Genomic DNA, 27795 nt, shown 5'->3' with positions numbered 1-27795 from the left:
TCTACTGCTCTACAGGAGTTGGAGGGTACAAAAGCGTTAATGTAACGTTCACAACAGAGAACACTAGAAGGGGGCAAACGCTCTGGCTTGTAACTTAGGCCCTGGGGCATTAGCAGACCAGCAATACCCCCCTGCTCAAGTTATATGGCTTAGTTGTAGCACCACCTTCGCAGAACGCTAAACACCGGACCAGTAAGAGGTTGGCAAGTGTTCACACGTAACTCAAGCCAAACAAAAATGTACTTCAGCCTCTTGATAAACATTTCGGTCTACAGATTCCAGCGACAGTCCTCAGAGTTGGAAGGGATCCTATACATTCAGTATTTGAATCTTGCAGATAGTGAGGTCCATCTACTGTGATGCACCATTCACTATATATAATGTGATAAGTAATTTATAACGCGCCTGTACACAAGTGATTCTAGCCGTGACAAGACAAGGAATGGGAGACAGAGGGAGGACAAAACAAAAGATCTTACTAGGCCTTTTGTCATTTAGATGGTGCGAGGGGGAGGGACAAGGAGACGTGCCATGGGGGAGAGTGCAGTGGCAAAAGCAGGGGTGTGGCTCAGTAAGTGCATGAAGGCAGGAGACTGTAGGGTTGCAGATACAGTCCCAAGTGGGTGGGAGGCCCATAGGCAGTGGAAGGGGCTACTGGTCGTGCAGAAGCCTGGTGCCTGTGAGGTCCAGCGGGTGGCCAGGAAACCAGTTAGCGCAGCAGACAGGAGCATCAGCAGGGGAGAGAGAGAGAGAGAAAGCGGAAGTGAAAAGGAAGGTCTTGAGTTGCTTCCGGAAACTTTAGGTGGTCCTGCTCAAGTTTGAGAGAGGCAGGGAGTCTGTTTCAAAGTGAGGCCCCAGCCGAGGACAGCAATCTACCCCATAGAGAGTTGGAGGTGGGTGAGCGGAGGGCTCGAGAAGGAAGATGCTTAGGGAGAGAGAGTTGGATGTAGTGTGGTCCCCGGCCACAGAAAGCCTTGTGGATGAAGCAGAGGGTCTTGAACTTGATCCTTGCAGCCACCGGGAGCCTGTGGAGAAATTCCGGGGCTGGAGAGATACAATCTGTTGGAGAATTATCAGAAATGTGCCAATTCTCTTCTACCTTAGAGACCCCCAGCTCTTTTTGCTGGGCTTCAGGACTTGATTTCTAACCTGGAGACAGTGAGCCCTTTTTCCCACTCACTCATGTATTTCTGTGATTTGGACTCTTTTTGACGTTGGAGTCTGTCAAACTCCATAGGCATCATCTTTACATTGTGACACACAGCACCTTCAGTGCAGTGGCACAGGGAAGTCTCTTAGATTTCCCAAAGGTTTAAATACCTTCTCTTGGTGGAATTGCTGTTTCCAAGAGCAGTGAAGTGAAATTGACTTTACTTCCATTTTGTAACTTTCTAGACCCAGCACACACTATCTTACAATAGTCGTCAACGCCTCCTTTGCCACAGGGAAAGTCCTCTCTTGCCTCAAGAAAGCTTGGGCCCGCCCCCACTTACACCATCGCCCCAACAACTACAGGCTCATCACCACTGTCCCTTTCTTACTCAAAATATTGGAGAAAGCATCTTACCTGCAGGTGCAACAATTCATCGAAGAGAACAATCTCCTAGGGCTGCACCAATCTGGCTTCCGCCCTAGGCATGGGTCAGAAACCGCCCTATTATACCTAAAAAAACAGATGAACGAGGCCAGAGACCTAGGTAAACCAGCTCTACTCCTGCTACTTGACCTCTCTACGGCATTTGAGATCGTTGACCATAATGCCCTTTGCCACCACCTCACCTCCACAGCCAAATTCTCCACTGATGCTACTGTCTGGATCACCTCCTTCTTGCAAGGTAGGACCATGCAAGTATTGTCCGACTTAGCCGCCGCCTCACCCACCATCATGCTATGTGGGGTGCCTCAAGGCTCCTGCCTCTCTCCAACACTCTCCAACATCTTTACATGCCCCCTCTTCCTCATCCTTGATGCCCTGGGTATCTACTACACCAACTACGTGGACGATACTCAGATCCGCCTCACTTTCACAGGCAACTATTACACAGACTCCACAACACTCATCTACAACACCATCCATGCATGGATGGCAGCCAACGGACTATACCTCAACTCAGACAAGACAGAGCTCCTCCTAGTAGGATCCACTGACCCACTTAAAAATCTTGACACTCAGTTTTGCCATTTCACCATTGACTCAATTAGGATCACAGTATCTGACACAGTGAAAACTCTATGTGGACTCAAACGTATCCATGATCTATCCATGACTAGACAAGTTAATGCAATCGCCTCCTCAGCAGTGTACCATGCCAAACCCATAAACGCAGCTAGGCCATTCATCTCCAAGGAGAATTGCACCAACATAGCCAGAGCTATCTTCGGCTGAAGGCTTGACTATTGCAATGTACTCTTCTTAGGGACATCCACAAAAAACCTCGCCAAATTGCAAGTCATCCAGAACAGTGCTCTTCGTGCAGTCCAAGGCATCTCCAAAAGTGTAGACATCACTGCTGCCAGAAAATCAGTCAACTGGCTCCCAATAAAAGAATGGGTTATTTTCAAAGCCCTAACACTTACCCATAAGTGCATCCACCTCTCTGCACCTGCCTACCTATCACAAAGGATCCACCCCTCTACCTCAACGAGGCCAACAAGAACACCATACACAAACATGCCAACGGTGCCTATGGTAAAAAGAGCTAGAGCAGGCGGAGCAAGCTTCCCATACCTAGCTTCCTTACATTGGAATGCACTACCACCAACTCTTCGAGCTGAAGAATCACTCATGGCATTACGCAAGGCCATGAAAACCACACTATTTGCATGATTAACACCACACTCACTTCACGTGAGCGCTTACTGCATCTTCTGTTAACTTGCAAAGTGTAACCTATGATCAATTATGTATAAATGTACAACATGTATGCCTAACCCACTTGTACCTTCCCTGTAACTAAGCTCCCCTCAAGTAACAGCACCACAATACCCATGGTCTGTTTGTGCGCTATACAAATAAAAATAAAATAAAAATAGGGTGCTGGAGGGGTAACTTAGTATCCCCTTTGTCTAGTTTCTCATGTAACATTTTTATGCTACCCTTTCTACAATTAATGTCTGGTGGCAGTGGTTTACTTTTTCCTACCATTGTGTGTTTCTACCGCAGGCTGCAATTGCAGCTGCAGTAAAGCACCTAGGGGTGTTCATTTTGTCAAAATGACCTGGTCTTCATTTTTCGCCATTTCTTGTGGGAAAAGTCCTTGAAATTTTCTCTGCGCGCCAGACCAGGTTTGGTTCCTTTTTTCGTTTTGTCTTTGGGGGGATGCACTGGTGAAGCCCGCCTCTGGCTCCAGCATGTCTAGCAGGGCAGGAAGCGAGGGAGGTGCCCCTTGGTTACAGGAATGCACCTAAAGGTGATTGGCCGGCTGACTGTCCTTGGAGGGCAGCCACCCTGCGGTGTGAGTGACACCTAGGCTCCAAATGAATGGGAGAAACCTGCAAGAAACACAAGTGGTGACACAGAAGACCTCTCCAACTACAGACCAATTTCAAACATTCCCTACCCGGCAAAACTCCTGGAAGCCTACGTATATAAACAAACCCAAGAATACGTAGAAAAACACCACCTGCTGGACCAAGCTCAAGTCGGTCCCGCAACCGGAACGGAAACAGCACTACTATCCATCTGGGACGACCTAAAAACTAACGCAGACTCAAACACAACCTCAGCCCTCATTCTACGCGACCTCTCCGCAGCCTTCGACACAGTTAGTCATGTCAACCTAACCAAAAAGACTAGAAGACATAGGCATAACAGACACAGCACTACTCTGGACTAAATCATTCCTAGCAGACAGAACAGAAACCGTATGAATTAAACCCTTCAAATCCGCTCCAAAAATTTACGACAGCCGAGTGCCACAAGGATCCTCACTATCACCACTGTACTTCAACATCTATCAAACTCTCGTTATCCGAATCTTCAAAAAGAACAACATCACATGCTACAACTACGCAGATGATACCCAAATCATCTACAAATCAATGACACACAGACAGATCATTCAGCCCTAATCAAGTGCCTAAAAGAAGTCTTCAACTGGATCGCTACCAACAACCTGAAAATCAATCCAGGAAAGACATAAATCATGTTCACATCCAAAGACCAAGAGAACGAAATCACCAACCTGTGGCCAACGGAAATGGGAACCGCACCGTCAAGAAATGTTTCTTCCTCGTCCACACGGCAAGAGGAATCCTACCTTTCATCTCCTTCACGCACAAAACACTCACTATCGTCGCCCTCATCATGTCAAGTGTCGACTATACAAACAGCCTCTACCTCGGAATTCCAGAATACCTCCTGAAGAAACTACAACGGATCCAAAATGCAGCAGCCACACTACTCCTCAAACTATCAAGAAGAGACTACATCACTCCAGCCCTACAAACACTACATGGTTTCCCAGTAAAACATCGCATCACCTTCAAAACAATGTGCATAATGCACAGGGCAATCAGTGGACAGGGAGAAGAATTCCTACACAAGAAAATCATCTACAAACCAACAAGACCCCTCAGGTCAAGCAACGAAATCCGCCTGGAACCTAAACCATACCTCAAGAAGAAACTGGGAGGCACCTCCTTCTACCACTTAGCCGCAAAAACACCCAACAACATCCCAAAAGACATAAGAAACACCAAAAATCATCTAAACTTTAGGAAATTACTAAAAACCTGGCTCTTCAACACCACAGACTCAAACTGAAAACCGAATCGGAAAGGAAAGGGATGAATGAACTGGACTCGGACAACCCCCAGTACAGAAGGTGGACAACTCCCGATGTGAAGAAGCTCCCACCGCACCTGGACGAAGAATGCCGGTTAGAGGGGAACACAGGCGACACCCAAACTGAGACAGAATCAACTTCACACCCAGCAACTGCACTCGTCTGTAAGTTGCCACCGGGTACCACAGTATAGTGGAATTATCGGGATATTAGCAATCGCCACATATATGGGCTGTGGACATGGGCAGGTGCGCTAGCCGTATGAGTGGGAAGGGAAGACTGGGGGAGGAGGGGGCCAGATTTGAAAGGGACCTCGAAGGCCAGACGGACCAAGATCTAGACAGAGGCAGAGAGTCGCTCCTGAAACCCACTTGGGGAAATTACATAAGACCAGCGCCTCAATTCAGGATAAAGATGCCAACTAACCAATTACACTAACAATTTCCCCCTCTGCATACACCTCTCAAACTCCAAACCAAACACAACCACAAACCTACAGCACAACAAACCGCAAAAACCTCACTACATTGCAACAACAAAACAAAGAAAACACACATAGACTTGCACAACAGTGCACGACGACTACCGGCTGCAAAACACCCCAGGCCCAGCCAACGGACCCACCAGGCTGAGGCCGCCAACAGCACATCACTGCTCTCTTGCACTTTTCCAGCTACTTTCCACTAACCACCCTTCCCTTCCTCTTTCAGTGGCGCCAGGGGACCACTCCGGTGGTGATAATGTTTAAGCACATTTGTACTGCGCACTAACATTAACATAAATGGCGAGGCTTTTTGCTTGGAAGGCAGAGTCAACCACTGGACGAAGGAATCCGAAGAAGAACTTGGAAGAGACGCTTCCTGTAACTCCTGGACCGTTGGTTTGCCCGGTGAAGCCCTGCTGCATTGCTGAAGCTCTGAAATTGCTTCAACTAGAGAAGCCCGGCAACGGACGACTTCTCCCCTTGGGTTGGTGGGACCAATTAACCCCAAAACAAACTCGTCTGGACATCCTCTTGGAGCTGACTGCACTTTCATTGCTGCTGCAGGAACCGATTGCCAGGGAGAGGAACACCAGAATCAAGTGTCTCGTTTTTAAGTCGGATCCGAGCTACAGGAAGATCCTCCGGACTCCCATGAAGCAGGACGGACCAAGCCTGAGCCACCTCAGAGTGCTGGACCCCAAATGCAAGGAAAGTCCATCAAGGTATCCGAGAACCGCAGTGGTGCTATTTGCGAGAGCCGCGAGGAGCTGAAACCACGAAGTGCTGCTGATCTGAAGTTTGCTCATTGCTGCCGCCGACCTTCGATTCGTAGGGCAGGAATCGCCAGACGTCCTCCCTCATGTCCCCACGACTGAGGCCCAGAAACAACAGGATCTGCAGACCTACACAGGAGCAGAAGCCAGCTGTAACCAATTTTCTCAAACCAAAAGGTACTGTAAAACTAAGAGGACTTACCTCTTGTCATGTAGCCTTGCTAGTTCTCAGTTGAGACTTGTTTTGGTTGCTTTTGCAGAGTTGCTTGCAGCTTTGCCCCCTCACAAGCCTCCCAGCTTGTGGCCCTATAGTGATTTCATTTTCTACAAAGACTTCTAAAACATTGTGCAAGAATTTTACTTACCTACAAGAAGTGCTTCAGCTCATCTAGAATTGTGCTCAACTAACATTGGCTGTCCTGGTTCCCTGAAAGATACTTCTTACCTCTGACTTTGTGCTTTAACTATCCCTCAACAAAGTCACACATTAGATAACATGTGGGGTTGGGAGTGGTTAAATTACTTCGCAATGGAGGTTCCAAAAGTACTTACCTGCTTAAGAATATTTGTTAACCATTGCTTTATTCCCCAAAACCTTTTCAATGACACCCAACTCAGTATTGCTCTAAATGTGCCAGTGATAAATAACTAGTAACTGTGGATATTGATCTAAGTCACTTCAGGGCGAAGGAAGTGTGTGTGCCATCCCAAATGGGTATCTAACTGATTTAGTGAAAATGAGAGTGTGGGCCTCATTACGAGTTTGGGGGTAGCCATGCACTTAATAAGGGCATGGCTACCCCCAAACTCGGGTCCGGGTTCCCTGAATGGGGAAATACCGGGCCATTCCAACCTAGGAGGGCCCAGTATTTCCCCATTCAAGGAACCCAGACCATCCCCATTTCCATTTGACCCCCATAGGGCTCAATGGGAATGGGGAGCATGATAATAACGGGCCCGTTGTTAGCATGCTGGGCCGCTCGCGGGACCGGCTAAGGACGTCTGGTAAAACCAGGCGTCCTGAGCGGGTCCCGCGAGCGGACCTCGTAATGGGGTGAACGGCGATGGCAGCTCTACCGGCGCCGTTAACCCCATACCGCCAGGGTCATAATGAGGCTGTGTATTTTGAAGTGTATTTAAGTGTTACATTTTTTGCTCCCTTCTAAAGAAGGCTTATTCAACTGACTAACAAATAAATTAATAATTGTTTAATCAAGACACCTTGTGTGTAAGTATTTATTTGAATAACTGTCACTGTGAAACTCTGTTACAAAGCCACAGCTTACATTGACCCCTCTTGAGATAAGCCTGGCTGCTCAGTCACTACCAAACTTGTGTAGTACATGCTTATACCAAAGGTTGGGTTAACTATTGCCAAGAGGACAATGCTGGTGCAGTCTCCCACAGGGTACTGCATACAATCTTGCCTAACACGATCCCTGGGCTTGAGGCCAACAACAAGTCTTGCAGTCCTGTTCTGGATTAGTTTCGAAGGGCTAAGAGTGGAGGCAGGCAGATTTTGAAAGAGGCTGTTGCAGTAGTTCAGACTAGAGAGAACCAGGGCTCTGGAGACAGTGAGCTTCTGGGGGAAAGTGAGAAAAGGAAGAATACCTCTGAGGAGGTGCAGCTGGTAGTGTGACTTTTTAGAGATATCAGAGATGTGAGGAGAGATGGAGAGGGTTGAGTCGAAGAGGACACCAAGAATGTTCGCCTCACAGGAAGTTGCGGGTAGAGGGTCAATGGTGGGCAGCCAGAGAGAGAGGAAAGGAGGTAGCGGGTGTCCCAATGAGGAAGATCTCAGTCTTTCTGGTATTAAGGCAGAGATCATTGGCGCCACACCATTCCTGAATTGAGGCCAGACAGTGTGGTATTAGAGAAGAAGCAGAGGTGGCTGAGGGGAGCCTGAAAGAGAGCCGAGGGGCATCCACATAACACTGAAAATTGGAGCAGAAAGTAGCATGGTTGACCGTGTCAAAAGCAGAGGATAGATCAAGGAGAATGAGGACAGAAGGGAGATTAGAGTCAAGTTTGGAGAGCAAGTCTTCACAGGTGTTCAGGAGAGCAGATTCTGTATGTAGATTAAGCTGGGAGATGTCCAGCATTTCCAAGAGTTTGCCCAGGAAAGGAGTGATGGAGATCGGGTGATAGTTAGCCGGAGAGCAAGGATCGGCCAAGGGCTTCTTTAGAAGGGGGTGGACAAAAGAGTGCTTAATGTGGGGAGGGGAAAGTTCCAGTGGCAAAGGAGTGATTGCAGAAATCAGTCAAGGCTGGAGCAAGGATGTCAATGTGGTCCTTGATGGATCTGAATGTGCAGATGAGAACCTGCTTTGATGAGACTTTCATAGATCGGACTTGTCTAGAAACATCGTCGGGGTGCACAGGGGAAAGGAGAAAGGGGGAGGAGAGACGGCCTCAGATGTGCCAGGAGTGGTAGAAGAAAAGGAAGAGGAGGTAGAGGAAGAGAAGGTGGAGAGGAGGATGTCCTGAGTTTTAGTAGTGAAATGAGAGGCCAAGGCCGGCCTGGGAGGGAACAGGAGAGGTAGAGACTGCAGCAGGATTGGCCAGCTCCTTGTGGATTTTGAATAGTTTGAAGACCTGCATTTTGAGCCATCCCATGCGTTACTGCGACCTTGCAGGGCTGCAATAACCCAATAGCCTGGGACCTCGAGCCATATTGTCCAGTTGACTGATTATGTGATTTGTTACTGAGCGTCACTGTACAACTGGTAGGGTCTACTACCCTTGAATTACTCAATTGTTATCTGAAAGTAACCATTGGTTTTTACTCCAAGAATAGGTGACACCTATACTGAATGTGTATGAAAAGGGTTGACTTCCCTAGAACTACTGTTAGGTGTTCCAAATAAGGTTTATGCTTTGGTATGTGAACCTTCAAACATAGTGTTGTGTTTTTGTAATTGTGATTACATATAATGTGTGATAATACTTATTTACCCCTAGATTTATCTGGGCCTACTTGTATTTAAATAAATCGTTTATTTTTACTTACATAGTGTTTCAGTATTTCTTTGGACCATTTGTACTGATTCCACAGCCCTCTCTCTCTCCTAAGATAACTCTGGCTGCTCTGCCTACGCTACCATGAACTCAGGTGGTACAGCCTTATACTAAGCGTGGAGTCTTGTACTGCCTCAGTTGGACTTCAGAAAAACGGTCCTAACATGTTTCTATAGGGCAAGTGGTGGCTCCCCTGCTATCCATCTTGACCTGTACAAAAGGTACCCTCATAAAGGCCCTACACAGCGGCCAATAGGTCGCTGGGGCAGCCCATGCTCTTCAGCTTAAGTCACAACTTCTGTCTATCAACAGTATCAAATGCAGCCTGAAAATCATGCCTACATAGAATACAGATTTAGCCGTGATCTTAGCTTTCCTTATATGGGTATCCATTAGCCACAGGCAATGGGTCGTATGCAAGCCCTTTCGGAAGCCCATCTGAAATGTGCCCAGAACGTTCATTTTACACACCCACTTTTCAAGGGCTTCCAATATTAAGGAGGCGAAGATCTTGCCCGAGACATCTAGCATAGCCAGTAGTCTAAAATTCTCGGGCAAAGACCTCCTGGTCTTTCTTGTATATTGGGACCAGAATGGTGTTGCGCAAGGAAGATGGGATCACCACCTCTCTGCATACTTTCAAATAAAGTATGTGCAGGATTTTCACCCAAAAGTCGGGCGCCCCCTTCAAAACTGCGTTGGAAGGCTGTTTGGGCCTGACGACCCTAGACTCCTTTATACAGCTAAATTTTGCTGCAATGTCTTTCTGGTCAAAATCTAAATTAAATCCTGCCATTAGCTGGCATTTATTTATTTATTGTTTATTTTATTGTACATTTGTAATGCGCGTATACATGCGTGCGTCTCGGCACAACAAGGCAAGGGGGTGGCGGGGAACGATCCTACTAGGCCTTGTACATTCGGATTGTGCAAGTGCAGGTATTTTAATGCGCTTAATAGCCAAGGTTGATTTTAAGCGCAGATCCGGGATTCAAACCAGTGTTGCTCACCGTGGACTTGCTTCCAAAACCTGTGCGTTGCCACTGAGGTATCCCTCGGTTTTCTTAACGTTGGGGGCCTTGAAAGTTTCTCAATATGTTCACCTATGCCACACGTGACTTGTTTAGCATTGGGGAAATTGAATGAGCTTAGCAGTATCCACATTTTCCTTGGGTCTTTGTTCTTAACCACAGAAAGCAGATACTGCCACTGTGCTTTTCTAAGGGAAGACAACCAACCTCTAACTCCGTTCCTTTATTTGTTCTTTACCTGCCTTTGGCCCGCCCCACATCAACAACACTTGATTCAGATTTATTTATATAGCAAGGAACAGCTCTCATTTCCCTTTTCCTCTCTCGGATAGCTTTATCATAGTGGTGTCTGGACAAAAGTAGTAACCTTTCTGAATATACAGATTTGTCAAACTTGCTTTTATTCATGCCTCAATTTCTTACGCGGTCAGAAATTCAATTAGGGCAAGCATTGCAGTTCAATTCTTACAAGCAAACTGTCTTGCCTTCGCTAGCCTCTTTTCAGACCAAGAAACTCTATTCCCAGCCATATTTATTTCTAGATCGCCAAAACACCACCAGCTTTATCCAGTGGAGGGCAACCAGCCAGAGTAAGTGATATCAGGGCATGATCGCTGTACCAATTCAGCATTACAGAAACAAATAATCCAATCTAGCCACTTTAGATCCATTTTCCAGGTGTTTCTAGCGGGTCTATTCCCCCCACCCCACCCCCCCCGTCACTCTCCCATTTAACATTAAGCAATTCCAATCCGACAATGTCTCAGACCACAAATTCCCCTTCGGGCTGGTGATATTAGATTCCATTTTAGGGGTGCAATTCACGAAAGTGGTTTCCAAATAATTCAAATTTGCAATTGCATCCTTCATTTAAGGCTCCTCCCAAAATGATCAAATCCTTCGAGTGCCGAGATGCAGAATCACAGATAATTTCTGTCACCAATTCCATAATGGTCGTCGACTTTGTAAGACCAGGTGGATCGTAAATATTCACAATAATGACACTTGTGCATCAGTCGGTAGGCATAGTCTCACAGCAAATACATAAGGGCTACATTTCTTAAAACAACATGTTGTGGTCTGTATGCGATTTCTTACACCAATGATGAGGCCTCCATAAGGATGGTCTCTAGATCTCTTTTCGGCCACTGTTAAAATATTTGATAGCCATATATGCTTAGTTCTGAGAGCAGCCATCATTCCTGCAAAAGAAATAGGTCATAATGTAATAAATGTAAAGAGCCTCACTTATCTAACAAATGTGTGAATCCTCGTGTATTCCAAGTACAGAGGGACCAATTTCAGTTGTTTACTGCATCTCTTCGGGCCCTTTTCTGCACTGCCCAATTTAAGACTCCCAATATATTTTCCTGCAGTGAATTCAGATTACACTTTGAACCAGGTTTGTTACTAGATGCTTTCAAGGTTTCCCCATAAGTACTCCACATACAAAGACTTAGAATCTGTAGTAGATACCGTCTCCACGACTGCATCCAGCTCATACCCAAGGTCATAGTATCGAGATGTATATGATCTGACCAAGTTAGCAGTTTCAATTGTCAAACAATGAACTCTGCTACATTGATGCAGCAAGTTTTTGATCCGTTAAAAATAATCAAACTCCTTACAGTCCGAAATTCTTAATGACAGAATTTTACGAGTCAAACTTAAGAAATCAGACCTGTTAAAGTGATTTTGCTCTAGATGTGCATTGCTTAATTCGCTTTGTAGTGAGCACAGGGTCCTTGAGGACCACGCTTCCCTCAGAGGGTAGATTTCCAGCATTACTTGTAACAGGAATGCTTACTTGCTGGAAATTAGAATAGGCTTTTCCAGCGAGATCTCCTGCATGCCATTAGTTGCTGTGACTTGGGCTGAGGTAACACTAATGTCAATTAGCTCGATTTCCGAGCTCTCATTTAGGCTTCGATCACTCATCAGCCAGTTTGTTAGAGTACCTTTTGAAGTTCTATTCCTTCCATTCCTTTAGTTTATTAACCTTTTTCTTTATCTTTTTTGTGTTTCAGCTTCAGCTATATGAACTTTCCTCTTAGTCGGCAGTCATGTTTGCGCCCGGGCTTTTTTGTTGCCTCCTAGAAAAATAAATTATGGAAGCTTCGCTGGCCGCATCTTGGACTTCAGTTTGTTCTAGGCTTGCGGCATGCCGGGTCTCATCCATTGCAGCAATTACCAGGGAATTTCCCTGTTGCTCAGCCGAACCATCAACACGCAATTCGGCCGCAGCAATAAGTTCATTCAATGCTTTATCGCCATCCTCAGCAGTTGGTTTGATTTTAACATTTATGCCACATATTACTTCATCCAAGATTTTTGCCATTTAAAAGGAGGAATACTTTCATGGCAAATTGTAGCACAGATAATTGCGCATGAATAGCTCCATATGTTGCTTCCACAGTTGGCGCAAAAATTTATTAGCCGGAACCAGCTTCCCCTCGGCACAAATTAGGTGTAGTTGACAATCTTTGCGTATTGCCATCTGTCTCTTGAAGAGCTTTTGAACGATTCAATGTTCCATTTCCAGCAGTATTTTGCATGTTTGTTAAGGACTCCTCATTTATTTTATTTTCACGCAACGTGTAACATAGAGCCAATAGAGAGTTGTTATTGTCAATGGCTGATAGTGCGGGAGCAGATAGATTATATTATTTCCTTTACTTTCATTCTGTAGTGAAGGCAGGCAATCGACACAAGGAGCAGCTGGGAAATACGCTGTATATGGTGCCAGCTCCTCTTCCTTCCCCGATTTTTCACGGAGAGCCTAGCACCTGCAAACTAGAATTGCCTCCTTTTGATTGTGCTCGTGTTACGGAACTCGCTTGGCCCTTTTTATAGGGGGCATTTGTCCCCAAATTGGAGTGCAATTTGCCCGGCATCATGTCAAGGCATAAAATAAGCAGTGTTGCAGAGCAATTTGCTATGCAATTCTGTAGGTTTGCTAATTAAATTGACACTTGTGTAGCAAAGCTAGCTATTTAAGTCGCCCTGTTCAATGAAAGCACAGCTATCCCAGCATTCCACTCTTGCCTTCAGAGCTCTCTCCACCCTCGATTCTCGGTTTACAGCAAGTTCAAAGGGGCTAACGGAGAGAGATTGCAGCAGTAATCATCCCCTTCACTCATGTGCCAAAAGGCCTGTGTGGGAGTGGTACGCACATTTTCTTTTTCAAATGATTGCAAACCAGAAATAAATCGGGATAATACGGTTATTAAGCTAACTAAATCCTGTCTGCCAAAGACCAGTATGGCTTTCAATTCCTTTCCTAAAAATGTAATTGGTTACATAATGCATAATGACAGTATTGCTACTGTAAAACACTGCTTCGTCTCCATGCTTTACAGTTGAGTGCATCTTAATCTCAATGTCAAATAGATTTAATTTTGGTGGGGAAGATGCATTATATGACGAGTGGACACTTCTTTGAAAATGTATATGACCACACAGCCAAATGCTTTGAGGGCAAACCTTGTTCTGTGGCCTGCTGGTTACATATCACTTGAAACTGGTGCTCAACCAATGAACTGGTCCCATACTCCTTAACCTTTTACCTTACCATATTGCTTTATACCCGCTACCCTGAAAGTGAAATTGCCGCAAACTCCAATATTCTACCTAGTTTGCCCAGTTCTCTGCCTGCTACGCCATACACACTGCTTAGCCTTTTACGTAATTAATGCACAAAGCTAACTAGATATTTACTTAAAGTAGCAATCAATATTCTCATCCAGTCTGTACATCTACAGACCCACTGCAAAACTGTACACTGTAGTTGGCCTCCAGAGGTCACTATGCTCTATGATTATGATTGCATTATATATTTGCACCTGCAGTAGAGAGCCGGCCAAACTGTTTTCAAAACCTTTTATCATATCCATTTATCTGTGTCCATTCATGTAGCTACATTTGTTTTACAGACACTCACCCAGGTCTTGCAAAGTATTTATGCCCACTTGCATAGTCGAGTAGATTTTAAGATTTTAAGTTGTGTATTGAAGGCACCTGAATCTGGCTTTCAGCAATCCAAATCCCTCTCCACTGGAACTCCCTTCCTCTCTCTATCCGTTCCATCCCCACCTATTCCACCTTTCGTGTCTCCTTAAAATCTCTTCTTCTCCACTCCCCTCCCTGATACTCTGATCCTCCTCCACCGTCCCCTCCCGCCCCCCTTTTTTATCCTCCTCATCTTACCTCTCTCCCCCTGCTTAGTTTTCTCTCAAGTCCCCTCTTCTCCTCCCTCGCCTTCAGCTTATCCCACTTCCTGTTCCCCACTTCCTTCCTCTCTACACCCCTTCCTCCCTCATTTATCTTCACTGGCAAATTATTCTAGTTGCTGTATTAATGGTTTGACTCATATTTTGTAATTGCTTCTACTGTTATTGTATTCTTGTTGTTATAATGTAAAGCGCTTTGGTGTAAAGCGCTATATAAACACAATAAACATAAACATAAGAAGGGCCAGTACCATTTGCAGGGGATGTTGGAAACATTTAAATAAACTTTACTTTGTTTGCAGTAAATGTCAAAAAAGGTGCAACTGTGTGTGGCTTAGCCTCTGGGTGGCAGCAGTGTGCCAAACTAAAGTGGGTTTGTGGGGACATGCACCGTTTTACAGAAAGTGAATTTAAATGTGTTGTCATTCGTTGCCATGGGTCTAGTGCATGTCTCTCGAGTCGAGTGGGTAAACTAAGTTACTCAACCTACAGGTCTAGTGGAATTTTAAAGAATTTGCAAGGCCTGACTTATCTCACTAATGTCTTACTTCAGCAGGAACACAAAACGGCTGTATTGTTGCTCATTTTATATCTTGGTATAAGTATCTTCTGGTGGCATTAAAAACATTAGTACAAAATTGCTAATCAAATGGGGTTGTATGCTAATCAAGAAAAAATTAATTAGCAAACTCTGCTAATCAATTTTTGAAAACTAATTTATTCCTTGCATGTTATAGTGAGACTTATTTCTGTCACTTTTCCAATTTGAATATTAAGGTTTGTTTAAAAAAAAATGATTAAAATGTTCACAAGTTTTTAGAAGAAACCCAAAGAAAGAAGGAGGGAGATCAAAGAGGACAGGAAAGAAGAAACAAACATCATCAAGGCATATACCAGCATGTCTTACCCCTCATACTCACTCCTGTTCCCGCCCTAGCCCTAATGCAAACAATAACTATAAACCCGGTCTCAGTCTTTGCAGGATTATGTGGTCTTTGGGTCGTTCTGGCCATTGTCTGAGTGAGAGGCAATGAATATCAATGGTGCACATTTTGCATAGTCTCCTGGAAATGTCTATACATCAGGGGTCGGTTTCAGGGTGGTTTGTCTGATGAGGAGAACAGATCATGTACCAATGCGTTACATGCCGTGATATCTGCAGAGCTTTCTCTCCTGCCTGTTTTTAGTGCCTCATACCAAACTGCTGCCTCTGCCATGGTCCATCTTTTCAATTCTTTCCACCAGGTCTCTATTCTCGGCCTGTCGTCAGATTTGTAAGTCATCGCAATCCTCCTTTTGGCCAGTACCCATGCCAGGTCGATCATTCTCCTCATTGCTCCATCTTTCCCTGGGTGCTTGTATAGCCCCAAAAGGCAGGCTTCCGCTGAACATTCCTGGCCTTTTATCCCTTTATCGCGCAGGCGCTGTTCGATTCCCTGCCAGAATTTCTGGATTATTGGGCAGGACCAGAACATATGTCCCACGTCTGCGTTTGCTCCTCTGCATCTTGGGCATCTCTTTCTTCTCGTTCCTGGAATTTTTTCAAGGCGTCATGTACGCCCTGTCTAGTATGTAGAATTGTATCTGTTTCAGCCTGGTGTTTCTTGAAACCTTTTTCGGGTATAGCAGTGCTTTCGCCCATTCCCCTTCAGTGAATTCTATACCCATCTCCACTTCCTAGGGGGGGTTTCCCTACATGTAGATTGTTTCCAGGAGTACCTGGTACACCCTAGAAACCATGTGTCCTCCCTCGGTCACATCATACAGTAACCCTAATATCGGGGTTTCAGTTTCCGGTTCAGGTGAGGTTGGCCACCTACTCTTGAGGTTCCTTGTCAGTCTGTTATACGTTATGTATTGGCCTTTGTGTACTTCATGTGTTTCTATGAATTCTGGTGGTTTCCCCGTTGGGCATAGGTCTCCTACCGTGATTATCCCTCTTTCTTCCCAGTAGTTCCTGCTGGCCATCAGGTGTACTCCAAGTTCCAATAGGGCCGCTAGTGGGATCTGCAGGGAGTACAGCTCTTATACTTTCTGTATTTTCCTGATCCTCATCCATATCTGCCTGCCTAGTTGCAAAAGCGGAGGGGGGTGGGGGGGTCTTTGACTCTAGTCTTTCCGAGCCATAGCACTTCTTTTAGGAGATAGGGGGCTATCTTGAAGCTCATCAGGGTATGATCTATTGTTTCTGTGTCCGCCAGCCAGCCTGCTACATGTTGGAGCTGTCCAGCTAAGTAATAGAGTTTAAAATGCGGGAGGCGTACCTCGCCCTCTGTGTAGTCCCTGGTCAGTACCTCTATTGCTACTCTCCTCCTGCCCTTTCCCCATATGAAACTGCTCAACGTCGAGTTGAGCTCCTTAAAAAAGGTTTTTGGTATGAGATGTACTATATTTATAAAAAGATACAGTAGGCAGCTTATCCCAGAACTTGATGGATGATTCCAACCCTTTTTTTGGTTGAATTGTATTTTTTACATGGGTCTCTCTGGTATCGTGACATAGGTTTATACCCAGATATCGAAAGGTATGGGCCTTTCGTTGGAGACTGAGGCGGGGGAGATGATCTTCCACTCCTATCCAACCCGCTAAAGGGATGAGGCAAGATTTTTGCTAATCGCTATCCCCGACAGCATTGCAAAGTTTTCAAGTACCTCTAGGTATGCTTAGAGGTTGTCTTCTGGATGTTTTACATAGAGCAGCAGGTCATCTGCGTAAAGGGATATGACGTGCAGAGTTCTGTCCACCCACAACCCCATGTCGGTGAAAGTTTTTCTCATGTATATTGCTAGGGGGGTTCTAGTGCTAGGATGTACAGTAAGGGCGACAAGGGGCAGCCCTGTATGGTACCTCTACTGATGGGTGATGGGTCCGAGATATGCTTCCCTGTTCGTAGATGGCTTGGAGTAGAGCATGCGTATCCATATCATAAAATGGTTTCCCATGCTTGTTCCAGGGAGGCGAATAGCCATTCCAACCTTACTGAATCAAATGCTTTAATAGCATCTAGCGCTACAACCACACAACCCTGAGGTCGATTACATGTTCTGTCAATAATCGCCTGAAGTCTCCTAAGATTCTCTGTGGTGGCTCTCTCTGGGACATATCCCGTTTGATCTGGGTGTATCAGTGTGGTTACTACTTTTTTAAACCTCTCAGCGAGGACAGCATGAGGATTTTGTTGTCTATATTTATGAGTGCTATTGTTCTGAAGGATAATTTCTTGTATTTACCAGGATTTAGGATGGATATTATCACTGCTTGCCCCATTGTGTCTGGTACCCTTTCTTTCGCATACGCTTCCTCGAGGACCTGGAGCAGTTTTGGGGCATCAGGTCAGCATAGTCTCTATAAAATTCTGCCGGAAGACCGTCGCTTCCAGGGGTTTTCCCAGTAGATAACCTCCAGCATCTCCTCTATAGTGAGGGGTGCGTCTAACATTTCTCTCTGCTCTGCCGTTAACCTAGGTAAACCTATGTCCTCTAGGGTCTCTAGAATTTCTGCTTCTCTGGATTCTGAGTGATCTTCATAGAGGCTACTACGGAATTCTCTAAAGGTGTCGTTTTAGCTCTTTCTGTGATCTCCAGAGGTTACCACATTTGTCTGCTATCTCTATTACCTCTTCCCTGCTATTCTTGTCCTGCTATTCTTGTCCTGAACCAGTCAGGCTAGGAGTCTGCCCGGTTTATCTCCTTGCCCATGAAGTTTCTCGGTGTATTTTGCATAGCTAAAGTTACCCAATTTCTCCCACTGCTCCAGGCACTGTTGTCTGAGTGTTATGAGTTTGCCTTCAATCCTCTTCTGCCGGGTCTGACCCTTCTAATTTTTTTATCTTGTCTTCTATTATCACTATCTGCCTTGTTAGGTCTTTTTGGATTCCGCCTGTTTTGGCTATAGCTGCCCTCCTCAATACGATCTTAAAAGGCATCCCACATTGTTCTCTCGCCTTTTACGCTCCCTGGGTTGAATTAAAAGTACTGTTACACTTTGTGCCTTGGCTCGTCTCTAAAACTACTGTCTCAGAGCGATTCCACTCTTAGTTTCCAGGTGGGTATGGGAGCAGGATGATTCAAGTGACCATTCCAGTATCATGGGCGAGTGGCCTGATAATGTCCTACCTTCATAGGAGACCCCTATCACGTTCCCCAAGTGTTCCTTCCCTGTAAATATATAATCTATTATCGTTTAGATCTTCTGTACACTTGAGAAGTACGAGAATTCCATCGTGTCCTAGTGTATCCACCTCCATATTTCTTGTAGGTCGAAGTCCTGCATCAATGTGTTCAGTGATTTAGATGAGGGGGGGGGGGTGGGGGGGGAGTGGGCGGGGCATGTTGTTGGGTCTGTCTAGGGATGGATCTAATATACAGTTAAAATCCCCCCCACTCAGATCCATGCCATACCTTTGTAGGGGGTTAGTGTGGTATATAGGGAGCGGTAGAAAGCTGCTGCGTTGTGGTTGGGTGCGTAGGTGTTGATTATACAGATCTCTTTCTTTTCAAGAAAGCCATCAATTGGGATCACTCTCCCTTCTTGATCTGTATAAGTGGTTAATATCTGTAGTGGCACACTTGGTGCTATCCATGTCATCACCCCTCTGGCATAGTGGAGTATGCGGACCCAGACCCTCTGCCTCTCCATTTTCCCAGTATGGGTGTCTGCTTAATTGACGTTAAGTGCGTCTATTGCAGCAGGGCAATGTGAACTCCTTTCCGACGTAGGTATGTAATTACTATCATTCTTTTGGTGTAATGGTTGAGGCCGCAGACGTTCCACGTGGCGATGTTTAAAAAAGTATCTGTCACCGAGGTCTTACCCTTGGCGTTTTCGCCCCATCCCATTTTCGTGGGCCAACTGATTGCATCTATGCCTTGTCTTGGCACACGTCTGGTATGCCGGGTGTGCGGCTCTGACCTCGTGGTCTGACTTGAGTTCCCTTCGCCTTCTGCTGCTCCATATTTCCCCCGATCCCTGGGGGGGCTCTCAGTTATCTCTCATCGTGTTATTGACCCATAGGTTCCTGTAAAGTTCTTGTTTCCATAGCTGGTTTGGACCGTGGTATAACCTCACCAGTGTTGTTAACAGTTGAAAGCTAACATGACTTAACATAGTGCCCACCGGTGTGGTCCCGTAGAGGCATAACCACCAATGGTCCCCGACAGCTCTCAGGGATTGGTGGCAGAGTACTAGGACGTACTCTTAGTTCATCTAGTTATGTTACACCAGAAAAGTAATCCCATAGTATATGTATAATATGATGGCCAGAAAACAAATCGCATCACATGACAAACATTGCAATCCTAGAATCGTCAATGTAACCAAAGAGCGTCCATTTTGTGAAATGTCGGCCATTTGCTTTTTGCTTTCTGTCAAAACGCTTTGCAAATATATTCTATGCTTCGAACTCACACACAGTGCGAGGCCACGGACTGAATGCCGAAATACTAACACAGACAGGAATGTCAAACTGTGCAGAAATACTTTTATTTCTCTCTCACTAAGTCCTTGAAATCGAGCAGAAGCTGCATCTAATAAGTAGTCCAGGTGCCGGTTTGTATTGCAAGCGCTGTTGTAAAAGGCAGTTAAACATGAATTATATTCGCCTAACGGTGCTCCTTCGTGGAGAGTGGTATTTTCTGCTTCAGAACTATCCGACCCTTAGCTCATGAGCCGAAAACACACAGATAACGTAGTAAGGAATGTTTCCCTGCTAAGAACAGGATATCCTTGCCGAACCAGAGCTCCATGTTCCCCATAACAGAAAGCTGTCTCTGCTGCCTTTGCTAGAATAACTATGTTTAGACTGAATGAAGACTTGTCATAACGTGTCATAATTGTCAATCACTGATCCCTAGCTTGTATGACATGTATGTGGGCGGATCGAATTGCCTTAACAAAGGATATGTCTAATGTATATATATTGTTTCTTGAGAGCTGTTCGCTCTCTCTCGCATCTCACAGTGTTTGGGAAGACGTCGTGAGGCGTTGAGACCCAGTCAGCCGACTGAGAATACTTTGAAATAAACTAGACTTGTTTGGAAAATGAATCTCGCGTCTGACGTGTCATTCTGGTATATGGTTGCTGTGCCTTAGTTTCCATATGCGGTCTTTATGGCCTAGCAGTTAGGGGGGCCGGATCTCCAGGCGCGTAGTCCAAAAGAACCAGGAACAAGGGCAACGGTTCCCGGTTGCCGTACCCTTTACTGGTATCTGTGCCTGAGATTGGTTTCTCTGCTCGAGTATTTCGAGACCAAGAGTGCGGGTACCCCATCTGCACCTCCGTTTAGTAGTGTCGACAGTTCTTGCTTGCGTCTGCATATCGTTCCAGATTTACTTGTTGTCTCTGTGTAGGTCCTCCTGTCTTTCCGACATCTGCCCCAGATTTTGCTCATCCATCCACTCTGACTGCCTCCGGTGTCTCGAAGAAGAGGGCTTTTCCTTTGTAAAGAATCTTTAGTTTTGCGCGATAGAGGAGCATGTATTTGATACCCTGACTTCTGAGCCTGTCTTTGGTTGGTATGTACTGGGCTCTCCTCCTTTGAACTTGGATAGTATAATCAGAGTATATTGCCAGGGTCTATGAATCTCTTTGGATCACTCTGCCCAAACTTGAGTGAGCTAGGATTTTCTCTTTGTTCCGATAGTTGAGAATTTTCACTATCATTGGTCTTGGGGGTGCTCCCGGGGAGATTTGGGGGGGCGTGGAGGGTTCGCATGCGCGCCCTATGGGCTCTTGAAACTGAGAATCCCTTCGACAAACATTGGTGGGGTCTCTGCCCTCCGCCCCCTCTGGTAGCCCCAGTATCCTGATGTTACTTCTACGTGCACGCCCTTCTGCGTCCTCTGCTCTTTCTTGCAGCATTCAGACTTTGGTTGTTAGGTCCTGGACCATAGCCTGTAGTTCTTTGGTGGTGGATGCTGTCTCCTCCAGTTTTTGCTCTGTTTTGCCTACTCTGCCGGCCAAGTTACGCACATCTTGGCGCAAGAGACTCAAGTCGCATTTTATTTACCCTATATGGGTCTCCATATATGTTCTCATAGCCGCTATTGCCTCCAGGATCTTGTTCTCATTGGCTGTATCTTGTGGTTCCTGTTCGCTGCCTCCAGGACGATCCTCTGTGTGTCCGGAGTCTGATTTCGGGTGATTTTTCTTGGCGTAGGAGTCCATTATTGTTTGTTTTGGCTGGGCAGCCTTTTTCTTTCCCGTGCCCTCTGGCATCCGTGTGAATTCCTGCCTCAGTGCTTGCTGAGCGATGCAAGGCGCTTGTTTGGTTGATTACTCCCTTATAGGGGACACTCAAAAGTGGGTGGCAGCCCTCTGTCAATAAGTGTTGTGGCTCTTATTTGAGCCCCTGGTAGTTGTCGCTCCAATTAACTTAGTAGTGATGTTACTTCTAACTTTATTGATAGGAGTGGCTCCAGAGCCGTTTGTCCCATTTGCTCTCTGCGTTGGCCCAGGAGTAGGCTCTATCATCTGTGTATCGGGCGAGGCAAAGTGTCGGATGGCTCTGCTACTTCGGCTGGTGACACCTGTGCGCCTCACGTAGGTAGCTTGGGGGCCCAATCGGGGGGGGGGGGGGAGGAAGAATCCCAGGTTCTATGGCTGTGTGCCGGCTGGTGGGCTGGGTGGCAGTACCACGGATTTGCTATTTGCGGATCTGCCTCTTTCGGTGCTCAGTTCATGCCATTTGATGCACCCTCCGCGCTTATCATTTGGGTCATGGGGGGGGGTCATCTCACTTTATGACCTGCTGCTCTTTATTTTCTGCGCTGCACTCAGGGGTGTGTGGGGGGTCCTCTGCACGTCTTGGAGGCGCCTACAATCAGTCCGTGCCATCAGGGGTCACAGAAGGGAGCCTCTCACCGCTCCTCCCCAACTTGCCCTTCTGCTCGTCCGATCTGACCCCAGGTGTTGTGTGCATACGAGGTGGGCTTTCGTCACGGGTGCTGGCTGAACGGGGGCTTACTTTGGAGAGAGATGTATACTGCTCCTCCTCCCTCCTGCTGTTGCGTGCACTTGGGCCAGTCCCCCCACAGCACAGTAGAGGCGCAGCTCATGCAACGGCGGCTAGCAGTTCGACTTATCGTTATTTTCCAATGTGGCACTGCTTTCTATGTGGATTCTCCCAGGATCATGTGGTCTCCGACTGGTGACGGTCTGGGCTCCCTCCTTCCTCTCAACGTCCGGAGGTTCCGACCGCCATTTTGCAGGCTTCTCTCTCCGGATCCTCGCGGCTTGGCTCTCCTTCCCCCACATCACGGCGGGCTCGCAGTTCTACATGCGCTGCCTAAGTTTGCACATCTGCTGGATATTTATTTTTCCTGCAGTTGTTCGTTCCATCACACACTGGATCACGTTTTGCAGGATCGGGCAGGGAGCTTGCACTGATCATGTCCTTCTGACATTGTGGCTGGCCATGCCCCCTTCTTGGAATATTAATGTTATTCAAAGTTTGTGAAGAGCTTACCAGACTTAGTAGTCTCACAGACACATCCGACAATCCCAGTGCACATTTTGTGTTGCTTCTATGCACTACCGCCCGATGGAATTAATAGGTCAAATTAAGCATCGAGTTGCGACGGCAAGGAAGTAGTCTTGTTTCAGAGGTCGCTTCTCCTCCGAATCCAGAGGAACACTGAGAAACACTACTGCTGCATTCCTGCGATGCTCACACGAGGGACAGGAGGTTTTGTAGCAAGGCTCCTCCTCTCACCAATGGTAGTGTGAAAAGACACTGCTCTGCCAACACTGTTCTCCAAACACTAAGAAAAACTCCTGTCACACTGTGCATCATTTTAAAATGATATATATAATATAGTTAATGAGTGTTAAGTTCCAAAATCTTAAAGTAAAAGTTCTGTTATAACAGCAAAGCTACTCGTGCACAGGATGTCTCCCTAAATCAAGGTATAATAAATCACTTTTGAATAACTGCATCACTATGACAGATGCTGATGTGTGAGCTGCACTTGAATTCTCATGAGCCCTGCGGGCGAAAGTGTGGGGATATGGGGAGGAGACAATGAATTGGTGATCGGATAATTGTGGGAAATTGTCAACAAATACTGTTCACGCTGTGACAACAGCGTGAATTAAAGTATCTGGCTATACTAGATGCAACAATACAGTAGATCCTCTGGTATTGCCATACCTCCGATGTTCCCTTCTACCTTTTGCCTCCAACTTGCTGGCCCTCCAGGATTGAAATAAACACGTGATGAACAGGAGCTAAAACAGCCTCTTGGTATCAAACAGGGGAACGATGAATCAGTACATAGCATTTGACGATTACATATATGATCCATTAGGTTTTAAATGTCTTTGAGATGTACCCAATGCACATTCATGGAAATCAAATACACTTATGCAATATAACCTTTGTGTATCTGTATGACGCCAGCGTGTCTGGTGAGTCAAAAGTAGCTCCCATTGGCAATGTGTGTCAAACTAACCAGGATCTTATATATGCTACAACTAGGCACTAAATAGCTCTTAGCAATTCTGTTCAAAGCTCTTACTTTACAACCAGTTGCTTGTATAAAATAAATAAACCTATAGCACTGCACACTCTTTGTAAATTAGCAGATTATTTCCTAACAAACCAGACTGAGTCAGTGGAGTGGTAGGAGAGAGTAGAATATGAATGAGAAGGGGAGGGGAAGTGAATGGAAGAGAAGGGGTGGGAGGACTAGAAGTTTTTGTGGAAACGAGAGTAGTAGTGTTAAGGAGTAAGATTGGAAGGTGGAAGTAGAACTTAGTGGGAGGACCATCAGAAGCAGTGAAAAGAGTGAGGAGAGAGGACCATCGGAAGGACAGCAGCGAGAGACGGAGGGCGGAGATGGAGGAAAGACATAGGGTGGAGTATCAGGAGAGAGGGGTGGAGTAAGTGGAGAGAGCGTGAAAGAGAGAGCAAGAGACACACACACACACACACACCCCCCATTGCTGGAAGAAAAGAAAAAGACATGGGCTGTCTCTGGGAGTTGGTGTTCTTGAGGGCATCTGTGACCATGGTCTCATCAAGACAACGATGTGGAATTATTACTCTAGGCACACTCACTGCGCCACCATAAGCACATGTGACCACATTTGCTTTTATAGCCCATTTGATTACATGGTCCACTTGCTGTTGTCCGTTATTATACCGGCACACTTCACAGCTGCTATAATCCCATCACAACTACCCACTAACTGCTTCCTGAACATTGCACCACAGGTCTTGACTTAAGATAAATCTTATGATATTTTCTCTAATACTTTCTTCTAATCGGATCACATTTCTTTTTTTCCCTCCATCTTCTTCAGTATTCACTGCCTTCTACAGTTTCGTGACCTCATAATACTTAGGTACAGAATCTCCTGCCTTTTCTTAATAAAAATATTTCGAATTTGTCAAACACTACAAAGCATAAAGATAGGAGCCTTTCATAATATATTGTTACGTCCCCAGCAATTGCAAGTATGAAAATAGAGAAAAATCTACTGGATTAAATGAATGTCACCATTACCCATGATGCCACCATGAACAGGGAACACTTGCCAGAAACAACCCAGCAGGTGCTAGGAATTACATCAACTCAGTGCGACTGGGGCGCGTGTCCGGGAGAGCGCCCAGATTGGCTCCCAGTTGAGGCCAGGATTCAGGAACATCTACTTCTAATCACTCACAAATGCCGTGCCGGATCCATGCCAGTTTACATGAGTGAGTTGCTGTCTGAGAAACCCAGTGTAAGACTTTTCAGGTTGAACAATACAAATCAGCTGACGATGCCAGCCTGCAAATCTAACAAGGCTAAGAACTGTGCGTTCACCACAGCTGCCTCTAGGGCATGGAATGCCCAGTCACCTGACCTTGTAGAAATGCGCGCTACAGTTTTTTTTTAAAATCTGAAAATGTTGTTATTCTTCTGACGACAAATATGAATCGATGACCCCGGATTAGTCTGATTGCGTACCCATTTTTCCTCAGGCTATGCGCCATTTATGTATCTGTGCCTGTGTGTTTTATTCTGCGTGTGCCCGTAAACCTCAGGGTGTTTGGTGCACTTTATAAATTGAATAGAGTAAAGTAAAAGTAAAGAGCCGCTGTAGTCGCCCTTGGTGAGTTTTCCACGGCCGCCCATCTTGATATCCTGATAAATTGGATCTTCTGTCCCTTGGTACTTCCGAACAGGAGACCGGACGAGCCAGAGATCATTGCAGCTTTTAGGACAGAGCCCTTAACAGTCGTTCCACGAAATGCATATTCGCCGCAAGGCCGAGCGCCATCTTGGTCTGGCCGACCGAGGGCCCGGCAGACAAGGAGGCTGGAGATAATTTGTGAGGGCCTCAGGATCTTTAACACAGTCGCAGACTGTATCCTGGTCGTGCAGACCGGCAACAGACCCTCCTGGAGCAAAGGCGCTGATATCAGAGCGTGCATAATAGGGGCAGAGGGGACAGAGGGGTGATGCGGACAGGCCCAGAGTTGTCATGGACTAGCAGGGGTCTTTTCCCCTCCTATGCTCACCCACGAGGAAGACTCAAGAGGCTGGGCTCCAAGGAGGCTCTTTAGTGTGCAGGGGAGACTAAGGGGGCTGATGGAGCGCACTGGTGCTGGCTCTGGCTGTGAGGAGTGTTTCATGGTGTGACCCTCTGCTGGAGGCAGAGTGTTGCAGGGAAGCGGGAGTGTGGCGCTGGATCTCTCGCACTGTTTAATTTGTGCCTGTGTTTGGCTGTGCGCAACCCCAGCACATATTCTGGGGACGGCGCTGTGAACCAGCACTTACTAAAGTCAGTGTGCTCATAAAATAAATCTCTCTAACTGGCTACTTGGCGCAGTACTATTAACTACAAAGCGCATGCCCAAATGTTTAAGTAAGGTGAGCCCCCTCCATGCTGCGTGCCTATGGCACACAGCATGCTATAGATCCAGATTCCCTCGGCCACGCAGAGGTACGACGCACGTTGCTCCTTGTGTGATGATTTACAATTTAACTTTCCAAAACGGCTTTGCGTTTAAAGCGCAGACCGAGCAATTCTGGAACGTAAACTGTAGCAAAGGCCACTTCAAGTGAGATGAGCGCCGCGAGGGAAGTAGGCTCTGTTCACATGTAACAATAGTGTTGCATCTGAACAGCGATAGCCTTCCCATGCCGTGCCTTTTGTAATAAACCCCTGCAAACGAGTTAGTTTGCTGGCTGTGATGTACGAGGAGCTTGCTCCTGGACAGACGGCATGAAAATGACAGACGTTTCAGCAGTTGTCCGACTCAAGACCCCAGGTTCTGGATGTCCCTTCGAGGTAGCCTCCATATTAAACTTAGGAACAATTATCTACAATTTATGAATATTTTAGAGAAAGAGAGAGGAACACGGAATAAGAGGTAGATGGACGACTGCCCCGATTGCTTTGTAGGTGCATCTGTCTCTGCAGAGTATTCCATTTGCCCCATACAACTGTACAGGTTAATGTTAAAAAATAATAATGCATTCAGTGTAATTCAATGTGGGCTTTGTTTTCTTATGCCATAAACGAATTTGCAACGACTTGCAGCAGCTCAGAGGCACTTTACGTCCAGGTACCACTTCAATAATTACATTTTTTTTTCACACCTATAAATATAACTGATGCACCGGACCATAAAAAAATAATTGAGCCAAATACCTGCAGGGGTCTGGCAGTCTCGTCTGGCAGACACACACTGCAGAAGGGCTTGACTGAAGCCACACATTTTACACATGTGCAGGCATGTGATGTGCAATATTCAAAATGTGTAAACTCATGTATGACTCACATCTTGCGCCCTCAAAATCTGCGATATATCCAGTGAAAGAAAGAGGGCATTGGCCTACTTATGCAGGGTCTGCTGATCAATCATTTTGTGCATATTGTACTGGGCAATATGCCATATTATTTAACCGGTTGCTTTGTGGAAAACTGCACAGACCCACCATATGGGACTGCATGCTGACAACTCTCTTGAGCTTTGGCTGTTTGTTACATTGTAGAACAATTTGATAGGGCAGTATGCCACATGCTTGGTGTGCAATATTTTAAAAGTCGGCAAATGCCATGTGATCAGGCCTTTCAAACTCAATGCTAAGTGGCACACATTGCAGTGTGACCGTGCCCAGTTAAAAGAATCGCAACACAATACCTGAAGCATAGATCATATTATCTTTGACCATCAGCTTTGGGGGTTTCATTCCGCTTTATTACAAATTCATGGTAACCTGCCAGTTTTTAAGCGTCCTCTGGTTTTGATATTTTTCTGCACATTACAATTCCTGCCTCCCCCATACTCGTCTGTCCAACAGAGCTCCGATCTGGAGAAATAAGGTTGCATGTGGCGGTAGGGGTTGGGACTGGCAGTGGCAGTAGTTGCCGTTGGGATTGCAGTTCACCAGCAGTAACAATGGGTGGTGCAAGTGGTAGTGGTTGGCAGCTTCACAAGAAGCATTATGAGCCCTGGCACTTAAGCACTGTTCCCTCGC

The 27795-nt window shown here is 46.0% G+C and overlaps 1 protein-coding gene across 4 annotated transcripts in view; it reads right to left on the bottom strand.

The window, feature by feature from the left end:
* PDZD11 (PDZ domain containing 11) overlaps window positions 1–27795 on the bottom strand; it is a 175416-nt gene that overhangs the window by 118647 nt on the left and 28974 nt on the right. The window lies entirely within an intron of this gene.

This window comes from Ambystoma mexicanum, chromosome 5p, assembly GCF_040938575.1.
Source record: "Ambystoma mexicanum isolate Mex_15411 chromosome 5p, UKY_AmexF1_1, whole genome shotgun sequence".
Taxonomy (NCBI): Eukaryota; Metazoa; Chordata; class Amphibia; order Caudata; family Ambystomatidae; genus Ambystoma; species Ambystoma mexicanum.
This window is presented reverse-complemented; position numbering and strand designations above follow the sequence as displayed.